The sequence below is a fragment of the Mesocricetus auratus genome, unplaced genomic scaffold (assembly GCF_017639785.1).
Source record: "Mesocricetus auratus isolate SY011 unplaced genomic scaffold, BCM_Maur_2.0 Super-Scaffold_100003, whole genome shotgun sequence".
Lineage (NCBI taxonomy): Eukaryota > Metazoa > Chordata > Mammalia > Rodentia > Cricetidae > Mesocricetus > Mesocricetus auratus.
Genome location: NW_024429188.1, coordinates 85,306,219 through 85,323,375, shown reverse-complemented (window position 1 = coordinate 85,323,375; position 17,157 = coordinate 85,306,219). Strand labels below are relative to the sequence as shown.

The 17,157-nt window shown below is 38.4% G+C and overlaps 1 non-coding gene across 1 annotated transcript; it reads left to right on the top strand.

The window, feature by feature from the left end:
• Nucleotides 1-7,647: 7,647 nt before the first annotated feature.
• On the top strand, nucleotides 7,648-7,775 carry LOC121140104. The gene has a single exon (XR_005876936.1). It is a non-coding gene; the product is annotated as a small nucleolar RNA SNORA40 (small nucleolar RNA).
• The last annotated feature ends 9,382 nt before the right edge of the window (nucleotides 7,776-17,157 follow it).

The following is a 17,157-nucleotide window of genomic DNA, read 5'->3' as shown; positions in this document are numbered from 1 at the left end:
GGCACTGGAGAGAAGCCTTGTTAAATATTAGTCAATGATCCTCCAACTAGGAGACCTTAGAAAAGGCCCAGAAAGGTGAAGAAGGGAGAGCACACTCCTGCTTTTCAGAGACACTAAATGACTGTTATGTGTAACGTTGCACGAGTCAGGTTGGGTTGAGCATGCGGTATATTGCTAAGCACACTTACAGGAGGCTCCAGAGTGAGATTCTTCATCTTCAGTAATTAGCCCGAGGCTTGGCGTGGTTTCTGGCACACTTTACACATCATTTCTGGATATACTAAATGGGAAAGCTGATTTTTTTGCCTTCACTGTTCCAGTCACTGTCGAACAACTCCCATACACTTTTAAGGTCGAATCAGTAACTTAACAGCAGTGCATCCAGTATCTGGCGGTGTTCCAGTACAGGTGAGTTTGTCTAGTATAACTTTGTGCTCTATTTTACTTTGCTTTTCCAGTTCTAGAATTTAAACCAAGGTAGAGAGGGTCAACAAGATGACTCCATGGGTAAAGGCCCTAGCCACCAGGTCTGCAGAGTCCAGAAAGGATATGGTGGAAGAAATGAAACAAATCCTCAAAGGTGCCTTCTTACAAGCCCATAAGGTCACCTCACCAATGGACTGCACTTGCATGTGCATAAGCATGTTTAGTTAACGAATCAAATGCAAAACAAAATAGGGCACAATGTAACAATTCTGCAGCATAGAATGAAGGCACTTATCTCACTTATCTATAATCCCAGCACTCAGGAGGCAGACGCCAGCTTGAACTATAGAGTGAAAAACTTCTCTCAAAAAATTAAAAAATGTTACATTTATGTGTAATTTACAGGCACCTGTTTCTTAGTAAAACAAACAGAACCCTTACATAGCTGGTGAAATAGGACACTTGGTAAAATGTTTGCCTAACAAGGGAAGCCCTGAGGTGGCTTTCTCCTTGAAATCCCAACACTTAGGAGATAGGAGCTGAAGGTTCACAGTCATCCTTGGCTAGCCTGGGATACTGAAGACCCTGGAAAACAAAACAAAAAGCATTTTGTTCATTTTCAGGTTTTTTATGTCTTTGTGTGAGCATACGTGTGTCCATCTGGATGTATGTGTGTGCCAGTAAGTGTGCTGGTCAGAGGATCACCCCAGGTAACATGACTTAAGAAGTGGGGCCATGCACCTTTTTCCGCCTTCTGAGTGTATGTGTTGTGTATGAGTGTTCACATGTGGTGGTAGGGGCCTAAAATTGGCTGCAGGTGTCTTCCTCCATTACCTTCTCTTTATTGAGGCAGGTCTCAGGCTGAACCAAAATAGTCTAGGCAGGCAGCTTTTTTCCCAGGGATCCTGTCTCTACCTTCTGAGCGCTGGGATTAGAGGTGGTCACCATGCCTTTCCCGCATTTGCTGCTTGTACCAGCAAGAACCTTATCCAAAGAGCCATCATCTCAGCTACGCTTTTTTTTAAAGACCTCTAACTCAGGTTTCCGTGTTTGCCAGGCACGCCCTTTATCAACTGAGCTATCTTCCCAGGCAAATAAGTTTCTACTAATAAGTATTGTCTCTCACCAGTAAAGATCTCCCAGTTCAATCAAAAGAGTTGGGGGTGTATGTAACTCAGAGGCAGAATGCTGGCCCCCAAGGTTCAATCCCCAGCACCAAAACAAAGCACCCTCCCCTCCAAAAACAACTCTCAGTCAAGTCAAACGTCATTCTTTAATGGCAGATTAGCATTGCATTCTTTTAAAGCCCTGGTGTGATACCTCATTACCTCAGTAACTTTCCAAGAGATAATGTGTGCCTTATGCACAGAGGCACGCTTTTGGATTGTAGTTGAGATTCCTGTTTGACAAGCCCAACAATATAACCCCAGTAGAACTCCTTTGTAATGAGTACCATGAAGATAGCCAAAGATAGCCAAAGATAGAACCTTTCATATCAAAGTTTAGCATTTTGACCTAAGCAGTCTCACTCAGGCAGAGGTGTATTTAGACTGCTTTTCTGCCCTTTCACTCAGTGAATTAAACACACAAAGGAGAGTTCCTGAAGGTCCCCTAAAGTTGATGGTTTTTCTTATCTATGTAAATCAGCCTGCCCCCTTTGCTGTCCCCTCAGGTGCTTCCAGGCAGGTTAAGGTCTCTAATTCCTCTAACAGCTCCTAAGTACTCTGCTATGTAGAAGGTCAGTGAATGTTTATTGAACTAATGGTTATTTTATGGGTCTATTCTTGTAAAAACAATAGTGAGGGGAAAGCTCTATAGGTCTCTTAGGACCTTGGGAATCAATAACCTAAGTGTTTTTAGCTCTTTCTTTCTGTCTCCAATTTTCTATCCATCACAGATTTGTGATAAATAACTTCAAATCAATATCACACAAAATTTGAAAGCATTTCCTCCTGTCCTCCTTGAAGCTCATAAAAGAATCCAATTTCTCTACCTTTCTGCATGTGTGTTTACATTTTCCTGTTGCTTTTCCCAACACCTTTTCAATCTAGTCCACAGGTTTTTTTCAGACGTTTTCTGAGGGCCTGTGTCGGTTTGCTTTGTCCCATGTTGATGTGTTAGATTTGGCTTTATCTTATATTTTATTTTGTTATTAAAAATAAATTAATTAGCTCGATTTTAGTCCCAGAATTTGGGAGGCAAAGGTAGGTAAATCTGAGTTTGAGGACAACCTGGTCTACAAAGATAGTTCCAAGACACTACATTGACACAGAGTAAAACAAAACAAAATAAAATAAAAATTATGATAGCAAACGAACAGAAGTTCTTGAAAGATCATGGCTCAGCAGGGTAAAGGTGTTTGCTACCAAGCTTGACAACCAGAGTTTGATACCTGAGACCCACATGGTAGAAGGAAAGATGCCCACTGACTTCCATGGGCATGTCATAGCACATACAACTGAACTCATACACATACTCGCACACAATACATTGTTTTGCTTTGCTTTTTTGAGACATTTTCTCTGTGTAGGCCTGCCTCTCTACCTCCAGAGCGCTGAGATTAAAGAAGTGGGCCGCCACCACCCGACAACAATAAATTAATAAATATAAAAATTAAAAACTAATACTAAAACTAGAAAGTGGTATCTTTCTTTTATACTCTATTATGATGTGATTTGATTATATAAACTTCATTTAATAGAATCTTAAAAGAATCTTTGCTAGTGCAATATTAAATTATTTATCAAAGTGATTTACTGTATTGGGTTTAAAGTTACAGGTGCGTGTGTGCGTGCGTGCGTGCGTGCATGCGTGCGTGCGTGCGTGTGTGTGTGTGTGTGTGTGTGTGTGTGTGTGTGTGTGTGTGTGATTCACCCTCACACTTTTCTAGGGATTGAACTTGAGGATTTGGGCATAGCTAGACAAGCATTCTACTTTTGAACCACAGCTCCAGTCCCAATTTTGTCATCTAATTGTACCTACTTCTCAATTTATTTTCAAGAACTCATTATTTTACTGAATAGTAGTGGCACATACCTTTAATCCCAGCACTTGTGAGGCAGAGATAGGCTGATCTATGAGTTTAAGACCAGCCTGGTATACAGAGTGAGTTCTAGGACAGCCAGGACTATAGAGTAACCCTGTCTCAAAAAACAAACAGAAACCCTCATTATTTTTAATAATTATGTCTTATATGAAAATTGTATTCTGTACATGATGCATTATATCCTTGAGTCTACATTTCTATTTAATGTGTTCTGACATATAATTTTTATTACAATGAAGTGTAATTTTAAAGACTTCTCAGGTAATTGAAATATTAATCATGGAGTAAATTGGTAGACCTGGAAAATTCTTTAAGTTTTTTTGAACCAGGAAGTGAAAATGTCAATAATCATTCTCATTGTTTACTGGGGATTGCTTTTCATGTTTGCAACTCAAAATAAAAACATATGTGAGTCACAGATTCTAATTCTTTGACTAGGCATTTGTGAAATACTTTTCTAGCTGCAGAGGTTACCTTGAGTCTGAATTTCAGCTAAGGCAGGCCCGATGACTCACAAACACTTTGTTAAAAAGAAATTACTGAGACATATCTATAGTTATCTCAGATGTTTTTGAAAATAAGAGTAAAAAGCAAATGCTGATTGAAATGTATTTAATAGGATTTGGGCATTTTAAACCAACATTAGCTTTTTATTCTATAGCTTCACTAAAAGTCGCTGTCATCATTGGGCATGTTAAAATTTAAAGACTCCCTGTGCCCCTTGTCTTTGTTGTCTGTTAAATTATTCACTTAAGCAATGGGCATGGTGATGCACACCTCTGATGCCAGGAATTTGGGAGACTGAGGTAGCAGCAATGAAGGTTTGAGGACAGACAGCTTGGGCAAAGTTGTCTTCTCCATAAACTAATGAATAAATGAATGGATGGATAAAAAATACAAATAAATAAATAAATCTATTACTTCTTTTAGAAGTGTTTGCTAGGTACTACTCTTGAATTATTCTGAAAAGTATAAAAAAGCATATTTCTTCTAATACTAACTCAATGGCAAAATTAATACAAGTGAAATAATAGAAAAACAATTCAGGATAAAATATATTAAAGGCATGATGAGGGATTATGAAAATAATGTGTGAAAATACCACAGCTGGAACCCCTAGAAAAGGGGTCCTTTGTAAGGCAAGGCTCAAGGAGGTTTGGAAAATGAGTAAAACATTAAAGGCTAAAAAGAAGCAAAAAAAAGTCCTCTTATGAAGAAAACAAAAGGGGTATTTAGGTGTGTTTCTGGGATTGGGCTTCTTTTCTGGGCTCCTAGGTTTCCATCTGCAAAACAAAAGCTAAGGATTTGCTCAAAGTAAAGGACTGCTGATAGCATCAATGGATAAACTGATTGCTTGAGCTCTCATCTATTTAATCCATTGAAAAGATAAATTACCATGGGTACCAGGCCTCCTATCTGCAAGATTCAGCCAACTGTGGTTAGAAAATATTTTTTGATTTTATCTTTTACTGGCCACATAGGGGCTTTTTTTCTCTAGTCAGTATTTTTTTCTAAATAATACAGCTACCATTTATCCAAAGTTTTAAAGTACACTGTAGGATTCACATAAATTTAATGCAAACGCGTTTTAAAGAATTGAACATCCACAAGAATCCAGGAACCAGTCTCCTACAGATTTCAAGTATGGGGTGGGAACTATATTGGATACACTTACTTTGGAAACGTAAAAGTCTCCTGACTGTTGTCTTACAGTCGTTGGACACTACATTACAGAATGTCTTGCTTTTGTCTACATAAATTTTGTAGCACTATACTTTTGGTATAGTGCTATCAATTACCTCATCTACCTAATATTGACACATACCATATTTTGTTTTTATTTTTATTTGATTTCTTTTATTTGTTTGCTTTTCAAGACAGGGTTTCTCTGTTACTTAATTTCTTTAGGTTTTAAGATCTTTTTTTTTAAAACAGAGTCTCTCTCTCTATGTGGCCCTGGTTGGCTTAGAACTCACAGAGATCCTCCTGCCTCTTCCTCCGAGAATGCTGAGATTAAAGGCACATGCAATCATTCCTGGCATTGTTTTACTTTAAATTATTATTATTATTATTATTATTATTATTATTATTATTATTCCATGGTTCGCTATGTCTACGTTCTGAGTTGCCTTGTGAAGTCAACTTGCATCAGAAGAATGACAATTGCCTTCTCTTCATTAACCTACAACTATGGCCACCAAATAGAACTCATCCAAAATGTACTGAGGGGAGTTATTGAACATGCCAGTACATATATACCATGACTCCATGACTACATCCAAGAGTTGGTTCTCTCCTGTCAACATGAGTTCCAGATAAGGAACTCAGATCATCATTACATAAATGGAGACTTTTCTGTCCCACCTGGTCCCACAGCCACTTTTAAAATAATTACCAAGAGGCTTAATATTAATTACAAACTGTTTGACCTATTGTTCAGGTCTATTACTAACTAGCTTTTACAACTTAAATTAACCAATTTCTATTAATCTGTACATTGCCAAGTACCTGTGGCTTAACAGTTCTCTGATAACTTGTCCATTGGGTGGCTGGATCCCATCTGCCCAAACTCTACCCTTCTTCTCCAGTATCTCTGCTTGGACTTCCTGCCTGGCTCTGTCCTGCATCAGCATAGGTTAAATCAGCTATTTTATTAACCAATGGTAATAAAACATATTCACAGCATACAAAAAGGTCATCCCATAGCATCACTAGGGTAGCACTGCAATGATTTTTGGCCGTTGAGACATCTTGCTGAACTTTTTTGTTTGATTTTTGAAATCTGACCTTACACTGTAGCCTAGGTTATCCTGGAACTCAAGATGATATCCCTAGTTCAACTTCCTAAGTGCTGGAATTACATCACTTTGCTTTTAGAATAAGTATGAATAGGACTGTGACTTAAAAGGATGCTAAGGTAGGTGAGTGTGCTGGCTAGACCCTATTTATCATCTTGTGTATCAAGGTTATAAAGAGAAATATTCAAATTTAAAACTTCATCAGAATGTAAATTTCAAACAATGAAGTTTTCAGGAGAAGAAAGAAAAAAGTTCTGCTAAAGATATTTTGAAGACTCTTTGGAATAAATCATAAAGCACATTTAAAAATCCATGAAGATGATGCCTGAGATTCCACATTACTAAGCAGGCTCTTAAAGAAACAGATGTAACTCATCTGTTGTATTTGGTTACTTAATTCTTGAATATGTTTTGACCACATTTTGGTGAATTTTAGAGTCTGTGTCTCTTGTTTTTGGGTTGGTGTGTGTGTGTAAGAGAGAAAGAGAGAATATACATATATAATCATTTTAAAATACTATCACAATTTACCATTCCTCTAAAAATTCTCACGTTTAAATATTTGACTCTGTATCTACCAAATGCAAAATAACATTTAAAAGAAACAGAGATATTGACAATGTTGATCGAGTGGACAAATTTTGCAATATCAAGCTAACACAAAGAAAGTAGTTACAGCCGGGCGTTGGTGGTGCACGCCTTTAATCCCAGCACTTGGGAGGTAGAGGCAGGCAGATCTCTGTGAGTTCGAGGCCAGCCTGGTCTACAGAGTGAGTTCCAGGACAGCCTCCAAAACAATACGGAGAAACCCTGTCTCGAAAAACCCAAAAAAAAGCAGTTACAAAGACCATGTATTGTTATGATTCTAGTTACATGCAATTCACACAAAAAAGGTAAGTTAGTAGTTTCTAGGGAGAAGAATTGGAGGAGGAAAATAAGCAATCACAGCTCATGGAGAAGGTGTTCCTTTTAGGGAAGTGGTTCTCAACCTGTGAGTCACAACCCCTTTGGGGGTTGCATATCAGAAACCCTGCATATCAGATATTTACATTATGATTCATTAACAGTAGGACAATGCAATTCAATTTACCAAAAATGAGATTTAAGATAAATGTTACATGATTATTTTAAATTAAATTGGAAGCAGAGTTTTGATAGCAAAAGATAACATGTTTTTTCTTTGATATTTTTAGAACATTTTGATTTACCATATGACAACTAGTTCAAAGATTTAAATCATAGAAGTTTTTTAAATATAACTTGCAGTTATAAAGTTAATTGGATATTTGGTTTAAATACCATCGCGGTTCTTTAGGAAATGTCACAGAAGGCTTACCTAATAAGAGTTTTCACTGGCACTAGGCAACATCTCTTGGTAGCACTTGCATGTGTTTTTATTCAACTGGTGGACAAAGGCAAGAGAGACAAGTGTGAAAACAAATCCTTTTTTGCAGTCTAGAACCCATTGTTCAGTATGAGTTTTGATACATATAAGAAGGAACATGATACTTATGCAAGAGGAAAGAAACATACCTGGGTTAATTCAACAAGAATGTGCTGGCTGTGCTATGTACTAGTGTCGTAGGATTACCAGGTTTAAAGGTACAAGCAGACAGAAGAGCTGTCTACCCTTCACACACTGGGCAGTACTCTGGGAAGATAACGCCCAGGTAGTAGACAAGATCCCACAGATTTTTAACTAAGCCTAACAAAGTGCCACAAACATTTGTGTGTGTGTACATAGAAGAGTCATGTTTGTGTGGGGGTGTTCATCTGTGTGTGTAGGCCAGCTGTCATCTTCTGTGCCCTTGTCCATCTTAGCCTTTTGAGATATGATCTCTCAATGATACTTGAGGCTCTCCCATTAGACTAGATTGGATAGTCAGAGAGTCCTAGGATTCGACTTATCTCTCTCTCTCTTTCTAGCACCAAGTTTACACATGGGTGCCACTGTGCTCCATTTTTTAAAGTATATCCTTTTAAAAATATTTTGAGGTTATAATATTGTGTTGGCTAGTTTTGTGTCAACATGACACAAGCTATAGTCATCAGAGAAGAGGGGGCATCAGTTGAGAAATGTCTCTGGAACATTCTGGGTTATCTATAAGAAAGCAGGTTGAGAAAGACATGGCGAGCAAGTCAGTAAGCACAGTAAGTAGCACCACTCCATGGCCTAGCCTTGCCTTTGTATCACTTCTGGACTTTAGGTGTGTGTGTGTGTGTGTGTGTGTGTGTGTGTGTGTGTGTGTGTGAGCACACACACTACAGGATTTTTTCCATTTGTTTTTTGAGACGGGTCTTACTGTGTAGTCTTGCTGGCTTGGAGCTTGTTTTGTGCCCCAAGCTACCCTTGAATTCATAGAGATCCTCTTGCCTCTGCCTCTTGAGATCTGGAATTAAAGTCATGTACTACCATGCCTCACATATATATTTAAATATATAACTATAATCTCCTTAGTCTGGATAATGCTACTTTTATGTATGTATTTCGAGTTGACTCTGTAGTATTAGATAACCCCTCTGGCTGTGGGTGGGGAGAGTGGTGTTTAGGAAAGGGTAAAGGGGGATAGAACACATAAGACATGAAAGCAGGAAGGAAGATGTGAGGGAGGATACCAGCTTTTTTTTTTTTTTTTTTGGTTTTTCGAGTCAGGGTTTCTCTGTATTGTTTTGGAGGCTGTTGGTCCAGCCTGGCCTCGAACTCACAGAGATCTGCCTGCCTCTGCCTCCCGGATACCAGCTTTTTAATGTGAATGGTTAGGAATATGAAATTAGGTCCTTGTGCTTGTGTGGCAAACATGTTACTGACTGCGCTACTCCTATTCTCATATAAAATTAAAATTAAAAGAACATTTTCTGGTGTCTTCTTTAATTTCTTTCTTTAAAGACTCAAAGTTCTTGAGATACAGGTCTTTCACTTGTTTGGATAGCGTTACCCCGAGGTATTTTATGTTGTTTGTGGTAATTGTAAAGGGTGATGTTCCTCTGATTTCTTTCTCTGCCCTTTTATTGTCTGTATATAGTAAGGCTATTGATTTTCTTGAGTTGATCTTGTATCCTGCCACTTTGCTGAAAGTATTTATCAGCTGCAGGAGCTCCCTGGTAGAGTTTTTCTGGTTACTTATGTAGTAAGCAAATAGTGAAAGTTTGACCTCTTCCTTTCCAATTTGTATTCCCCTGACCCCTTTTTGTTGTTGTAGTGCTCTATCTAGAATTTTAAATACAATATTGAAGAGGTATGGAGAGAGTGGACAGCCTTGTCTTGTTCCTCATTTTAGAGGAATTGCTTTGAGTTTCTCTCCATTTAGTTTTATGTTGGCTGTTGGTTTGCTGTATATAAATTTTATTATGTTTAGGTATGTTCCTGTTATCCCTGATCTCTCCAAGACCTTTATCATGAAGGGGTTTTGGATTTTGTCAAAGGCTTTTTCAGCATCTAGTGAGATGATCATGTGATTTTTTTGTTTCTCAGCTTGTTTATATGGTAGATTACATTGATGGATTTTTGTATGCTGAATCATCCCTGCATCCCTGGGATGAAGCCTACGTGACCATGGTGGATGATTATTTTGATGTGTTCTTGGATCCGATTTGTCAGTATTTTATTGAATATTTTTGCATCAATGTTCATGAGGGATATTGCTTTGACGTTCTCTTTCTTAGTTATGTCTTTGTGTTGCTTGGGTATCAAGGTTATTGAAGCCTCATAAAAAGAGTTTGGCAAAGACTCTTCTGCTTCTATTGCCTGGAATAATTTGAGAAGTATTGGTATAAGCCATCTGGACCTGGGCTTTTTTTGGTTGGGAGACTTTTGACGACTGCATCTATTTTCATATGGGTTATAGATCTATTTAAATTGCTTATCTGTTCTTGATTTAATTTTGGCAAGAGATAGCTATCCAGAAAATTGTCCATTTCCTTTAAATTTTTAAATTTTGCGGAGTACAAGTGTTCAAAGTATGACCTGATGATTCTCTAGATTTCCTCAGTGTCAGTTGTTATGTGCCCCTTTTCATTTCTGATTTTGTTAATTTGAATGTTCCCATTCTGCCCTTTCCTAAGTTTGGATAAAGGAAAAAAAACATAGGCTGGAGAGATGGCTTAGTTGTTTTAGAGTGTATCATTGTTCTTGTAGAAGTTGAGTTCAGTTCTCAACACCTACTTTAGGTGACACACAATTGCTTGTACGTGACTTTTATCCCCAAAAGTGGCAATCCTGGGCTATCCAGGGAGACTCTTTATCTAAACCATGATAAACAAACAAACAAAATGAACAAGAAAAAAAACAGGTCTAGGCTGAACACATTACTTGGTAATAAATGGACTGTTTACTGTATGTGTGGCCCTGGGCTACATCTCTAGCATCAAAAAAGGAGAAGAAATGAACAGCACTGTATCAGGATGCTAAAACCATACTGAAATAATCAGAATGATAAGAGTGGCCAACACTAGCCTGAAGGCTTCATCTGTTGCTGTCTATTCTTACAAACTAAGTAGGAATGGCGTACTACCACACCCACTTGCTTACCTGTTTTGTATGGTTGCTTCTATGTTACTACAACAGTCTTGAATTGTTAAAACAGAGATTATATGGCCTGTATGCAAGGAATACTTGGTATGCATGGGCTGGGGTGTGGTCCGAGGGTGGAACACTTGGCTAGCATTCCCCAGACCCTGGAGTAATCACCACCACCACCACCACCATCATCCAAGAACACACACACAAGTCCCAGTCCTTTTCAGAAAAACATTGCTGACTCCTGATTTAAAAGCATTTCTTAGTAATATGATCTTATCTCATAGGACATACTTTATCTGGATTCTACAATGTATTTGAATTTTTATTTTTAATTTTATTGTTTTTAATTATGTACATGGGAATGTATGTGCACCACGAGTGCTTTTACCAGCATTTGAGTGGTTGAGGTAGGAAGATTGTGAATCCCAGGATAGTTTAGGCAATACAGTAAGTCTGCCTTTAAGTGCAGTATATCGTCTGGGATGTAGTTTAGTTGGTAGACTACTTGCCTAGCATGCACAATGACACCCAAGTTTTTATCAATGTCACTGCATAATCTGGCCACAGTAGTACACAGCTGTAATCCCAGTACTCAGGACATGAAGGCAGGTGGATCAAAAGTTCAATATCATCCTTAGCCACATAAAATTTCTAAAGCTATAAGTCAGTGGGAATGTTCAGTGGTTATAGATGTTTGTCACCTACCTTGACTAGCAGATTTGGATCCTAGAAACCCACAGAGTGGAAGAGAACTGACTTCCACAGGTGTCCTCCACAAACCTGTATACATATATGTTTATGACCACACAATAACTAAACAAAACAAATGTCATAACAAAACAACAATAATGTATTAAAGTCTGAAGTCAGCCTGGTCTACATACGGTCTTGTCTCCAAAACATATAGACAGGAATGTGAGATAGCTCAGTGACATTAAGGCATTTACCACCAAGCTTGATGACATGAGTTCTATTCCTGGAACTCAAATGGCAGAGAGAAAGAACAGACTCCTACAAGTTCATTAACTTGTACATACATGCTGCAGCATGCATGCACCGTGCTACACAAGCACTTCTAGTTCACAAAATAAAGTAGTACTTTAAGTAAAGCCAAATTATAACACACTTATACTTTACCTTTCTTCTCAATTCCATACTCAGGTCTGAATGTTGGTACCCACCCCCATTTCCGCTTAAGTATTGAAAGCTAATTATTAAGGGGTTGGTATTTAAAAGTGGGGTATTTGGGAGACCAGAATCTCTGGAGGCAGAGGCAGGAAGATTAACACAAGGCATTCCTACTCTACATAGTAAGTTCCAGGCCAACTTGGTTTTACATTAGGAGATCCGGTCTCAAAAAAAATCAAGTCAAAACAGCAAAATAAAATGAACTAACAGTTTAAGTAACTTTTGCCCAAGATCAGTTTAGCTAATGAAACAAGACCTGGGTGTGCAGAGGGGATGATAGCCCATAATTGCAGCCTAGGGATTTTATATGAAACATTGCCAGACTTCAGTCCTGTGAAATAAAGCAAAAATAAGAAAACTACCTATGACTTTGCTATTCTTCTCACTTCCATTAAAAATTAGCTCGCTCATAGGTAGTAACTTCTTAGATAAGCATATTTATTTCATGTTCTGATCTGAATCTTAGTAACTTTTCCACTCTCCATTCAAGTTTTGAAACTTAATCAGCAAGAAAATTAGGGTATTTGGTCAAAAGGATGGAGCTCTCATGAAGGGTATTAGTGCCCTTATAAAAGAGACCCCAAGGCAGCCATGTGAGGACACTTGATGGCATCATCTATAATGCCAAGTCTTCATATGGCCTGCAGTCTGTCTTCTGGAACTTGATCTGCTTTCTAGAATTGTGACCAGTGAATTTCTATTGTTTAGGAATCATAGGTATTAATCTAAGACAGTGTCTTTCAACCCTCCTAAAGCTTCAACCCTTTGATAACAGTTCCTCATGTTGTGGTGATCCCCTAACCATAAAATTATTTTGTTGCCATTTCATAACTATAAATTTGCTACTGTTATGAATCGAATGTAAGGCATCTGAGATATAGGATGTCTGATATGTGACCCCCCAAGGGGTCATGATCCACAGAATAAGAACCACTGTTGTGAGATATTTTATTAGAGCAATACATCAGGCTAAACTCCATATTTATGGCTAGGCTGCTGTTAGCAGTGTATAATAGCATATGTTTGCTTTGTCACCATTTCATTCGTGGTATTTTCTTTTCACCAAATGAAACTGTTAGTTTTCAGTGAGTAAAAAAAAATTACTAAGTAGCAAAGTAGAATCATATTCTTCCTGCTCAGGGATACTATTATATTTGCTTCAGTACTATTAGGAATAGAAGCAGCAGCCCAGATGTGGTGGTGCACACCTTTAACCCCAGCACTCAGGAGGTAGAAGTAGGCAGATTTCTGTGTGTTCGAGACCAGCCTGGTCTACAAGAGCCAGTTCTAGGACAGCTACCAAAGCCACAGAGAAACCCTGCCTCGGAAAGCCAAAAAAATAAAAATAAAAACAACAAAACCCCACAAAAACAAACAAAATAAAAGAGTAGAAGCAGTCAAGCACAGCAGTGCGTATCTACAATCCTAGAACATGGGAACTGAGGCAGGAACATCACTGGGAGTTTAAAGGCAGCTAGAGCAACAAAGTGATTCTCCGTTCAAAACAACCACCACAACAAAAACGGGAAGAATAAAGAGTTTTAATTTTCAGGTTTTACTCTACAGAATATTAATATATAGTATTTTCAATGGAAAGTTTTGTTATATCTGTCATTTGGTACAAATAAAAACTGACAGATTCTCATTTGCCCATTAGACATGATAGAAACACGCACAATTTACTAAAATTTCCAGAAAATATGTTACAGTCCAATTTTCCCTACCTGATAAACTCTACATTACAGAGAAGATCAATCATCACAAAGAGTTGTTTTAAGCAAATTAAATACATTCAAGAACCAACGTCTACAATCAAAATGCCCAAAGCTGATATTTCCTTTCATTTTCTTTAATACAGAGGCTCTTGCAGCATCAAATTCAGTTGATAATTGGTTGTCAGAAGTGTGATTCAATTTCCACATAGAATGACAAAAGCTTAAAAGAAATTTTAGAAACAAAAGAACGGCGATATATTTGAGATGGATAGATAGTCTTCAAACCTTTCAAAGACCTTTAGAAAATGGCATTTAAAATGGTTTTTCTTGACAATGAGAAATGCCTGCTCCGAGCACATCAATTACATCTGAGAGGAAGATGGGCATCAAAGAAACTCGTTATGGAGTTTGCTTTCAACTTGGCAAGATGAGTCATTTAGGCAAGAAACTGCTCTTGTTTGGACTGCTTAACTGTTGCTGTATAAACTGGACATGCAGGACCCACAGGTAAGTGACTGCTGAACTCAAACAGTCCTACAGGGTTCCTGCTTCATGAAGAGTCTGCCATACTTTCTGCAGGACACAGAAAATGACTGACAGACTGTCATTCCAGATGGACAGCTTGAAATTTCCTGCTTTGCTGAGAAGTCTTCCAGACACACTGTGGCATATGGGCTGAAGATGGATGCCCCAACATTACAGAGGAACTTCAGGTGACTATCCAGGCAGCATGATGTCTCTGTCAATTCTAGTGTTTATATGTTATCCTTCTGTGGTCTTTGATGAAGTTGAAGATAGATAGTTATCATCATAGTTTTCCTTAGTTATGATAAAAGATTAGCTACATATAAGACTGGAGACCCATACAGATAGGATAGATGATAAAATACTTTCTTTAAATCTCACTGAATGTTAATGGACAAAATATTGTAACTATTTACTTAATAACTGTTCTGTTATATATAATTTGACTATGTTAAAGTTAAGACCTTTCTTTTGTTTAGACAGAAAAGAGGAGATGATGGGGGAAGTCCTGTGTATATGTCAGTAAAGTTGTGTTGGCCAATAGGGAAGCAAGATAGGTGGGACTAGGAGTCAAGGAGGATTCTGGGAAAGAGAGGCAGAGTCAGTCATGATGTAGCCGCCATAGGAATAAGAGGTCCGGACCCCTTTCTCCGGTAAGAGAAAATACTTAGATTTACAATTAAGGGGTAAATACTTAAGTCAGAGATAGTAAGAAATCAAGCAAATAGTCAACAGCTTCATAATTAATATAGCCTCCTGTGTGTTTATTTGGGACTGATGCGGCTCTGGAACCAGGCTGGCGGGAAGACTTCACTCTACAGATAATGGAAATAATATTGCTTCAGTGAAAGAACCTTTATGGACCATCTCCTTCAGGATAGAGTAGTAAAATGGAGAACTGCAGGCATCCAGTGACTTCCCTCCTTATGAAGCCTGTTTGTAGAGTTACTTTTAGCAATGCCATTTTATTGCCCGGGGATGGCATATGCCTACAGTCCCAGTACTGAGGAGGCAGGGACAGGAGCCTTGTGATGAATTCAAGGCCTTCTGGATCCTGCCTCAATGTCTGTCCTCCCTAAATGTGGTGTATTGTAGTATTACACATTTGTTTCCCTACACTGGAATTTTGAGAATAGCTGATATATCCCCATGACCTGGAATGAGAGGTCTAACACCCAGAGTTGTCCTCTAACATCTACAAGAATGCCAGGTACACAAATACTCTTTCACATAAATATGTACACACATAAATAAATGAATAAATATTAAGAGGAGAGAGAGACAGAGTTTCAGATAAAAAACAAATGGGGAAAAGGAAAGTGGATGAACCTCAAAAAGGAGGAAATAGTTCTAAGAAGAGAACATAGGCAATACTTTACAAGTCATAGGTATAGGAAAAGACTTTCTGAATAGGACTCCATCCACTTAGGAATTAAGGGCACCAGCTGACCAACAAGAGCTCATGAAACTAAAAAGCTTCTGTATAGCAAAGAAAATTGTCAACTGAGTATAATGGAAGTTCCCAGAATGGGAGAAAATCTTTGCCAGTTGCATGTTCAATAGACAACTATGCAGAATATAAAAATAATTCACAATTAAAGGGACTAGAGAGATGGCTCAATACTTCCGAGTGCTTGCTTTTCTTCCATAAAACCCTAGTTTGGATCCCAGTACTTTTATCAGGCAAATGACAACAGTTTGCAACTCCAGATTTAGGGTATCTGAGGCCTTTTTCCTCCAAGGGCACCTGAATTCATGTGCATATACTTGCTGTAAACCCACATAGCTACACATAATTAAAATAGAATTAAATCTTAAAAAGCCCAAAATAATCAAGAAACAAATGACCCAATTAAAAGAATGGCTATGAATATGAACAGAATTTGTTTTTCCACCCCAAGATTGGGGCTTCTCTATGTAACCTTGGCTGTCCTGGAACTCACTCTGTGGACCAGCCTGGCCTTGAACTCATAGGGACCTGCTTACCTTTGCCTCCCAAGTGTTGGAATTACAGAGCTCTCAGAAATCTGAAACTAAACTTGTTGTATGACGCAGCTACACTGTTACTCTGCATGTGTTCCAAAGAGTTGATACCTTTCGACAGAGACACTTGCTCAGCCATGTTCATTGCTGTTCTATTCACAATAGCCAGGAAATGAAAATGACCCAATTGTCCTTCAACTGATGAGTGGATAATGAAAATGTGGTGCTATATAGAGAAATGAAATTTGCAGTTAAATGGATGGAACTGAAAAATATTGTGCTGAGCAGGGTAACCCAGATCCAGAAATTCAAATGCTGTATATTCTCTCTCATTTGTGGATCCCAGCTCTGAAGGAATCTAATAAACTAGGAAAGCAGAAAGAGACCATGGGATGAGAAGGAAAGGAGCTCTAGATGTGGATTGGGTGGGTAGTAGGACACAGGTGTTAGGAAGGACAAAAAGAGGAAAAACTGGGAGGAAGGATGCTAGGGAGGAGGGTAAGAGAGTAACATGGGGAGGGAGAGATTGAAGAATGAGACTTCTTAAAAAAAAGGCACTAAAGATGTTTGTAACGGCCATAGGGAAATATGTTATTTTGTAATCTCACATAAAATACATGTGTAACATATATTTACTCCAGACTACTGAGGAATTATAGATACATATAACAATAAATGATGCCACATGCCATGACAATGCTCCATATACTGTCTTACAAAAACCCTAGTGCCAGGCATGGGAAACCTCCCTCTGAGTCATTGGACAGAGGTGTCCAAGAGAGTATATGCGTGTGTTTGTGTATGCCTTGGGGCTGCAGAGGCCAGAAAATGGCACCAGATCCCCTAGACGTGGAGTTACAGAGTGTTGTAAGCTGCCGTGTGGGTGCTCAGAATCGAACCTGGATCCTCTGGAAGAGCGGCCAGTGTTCTTAACCACTGAGCCATCTATCTCTTCAG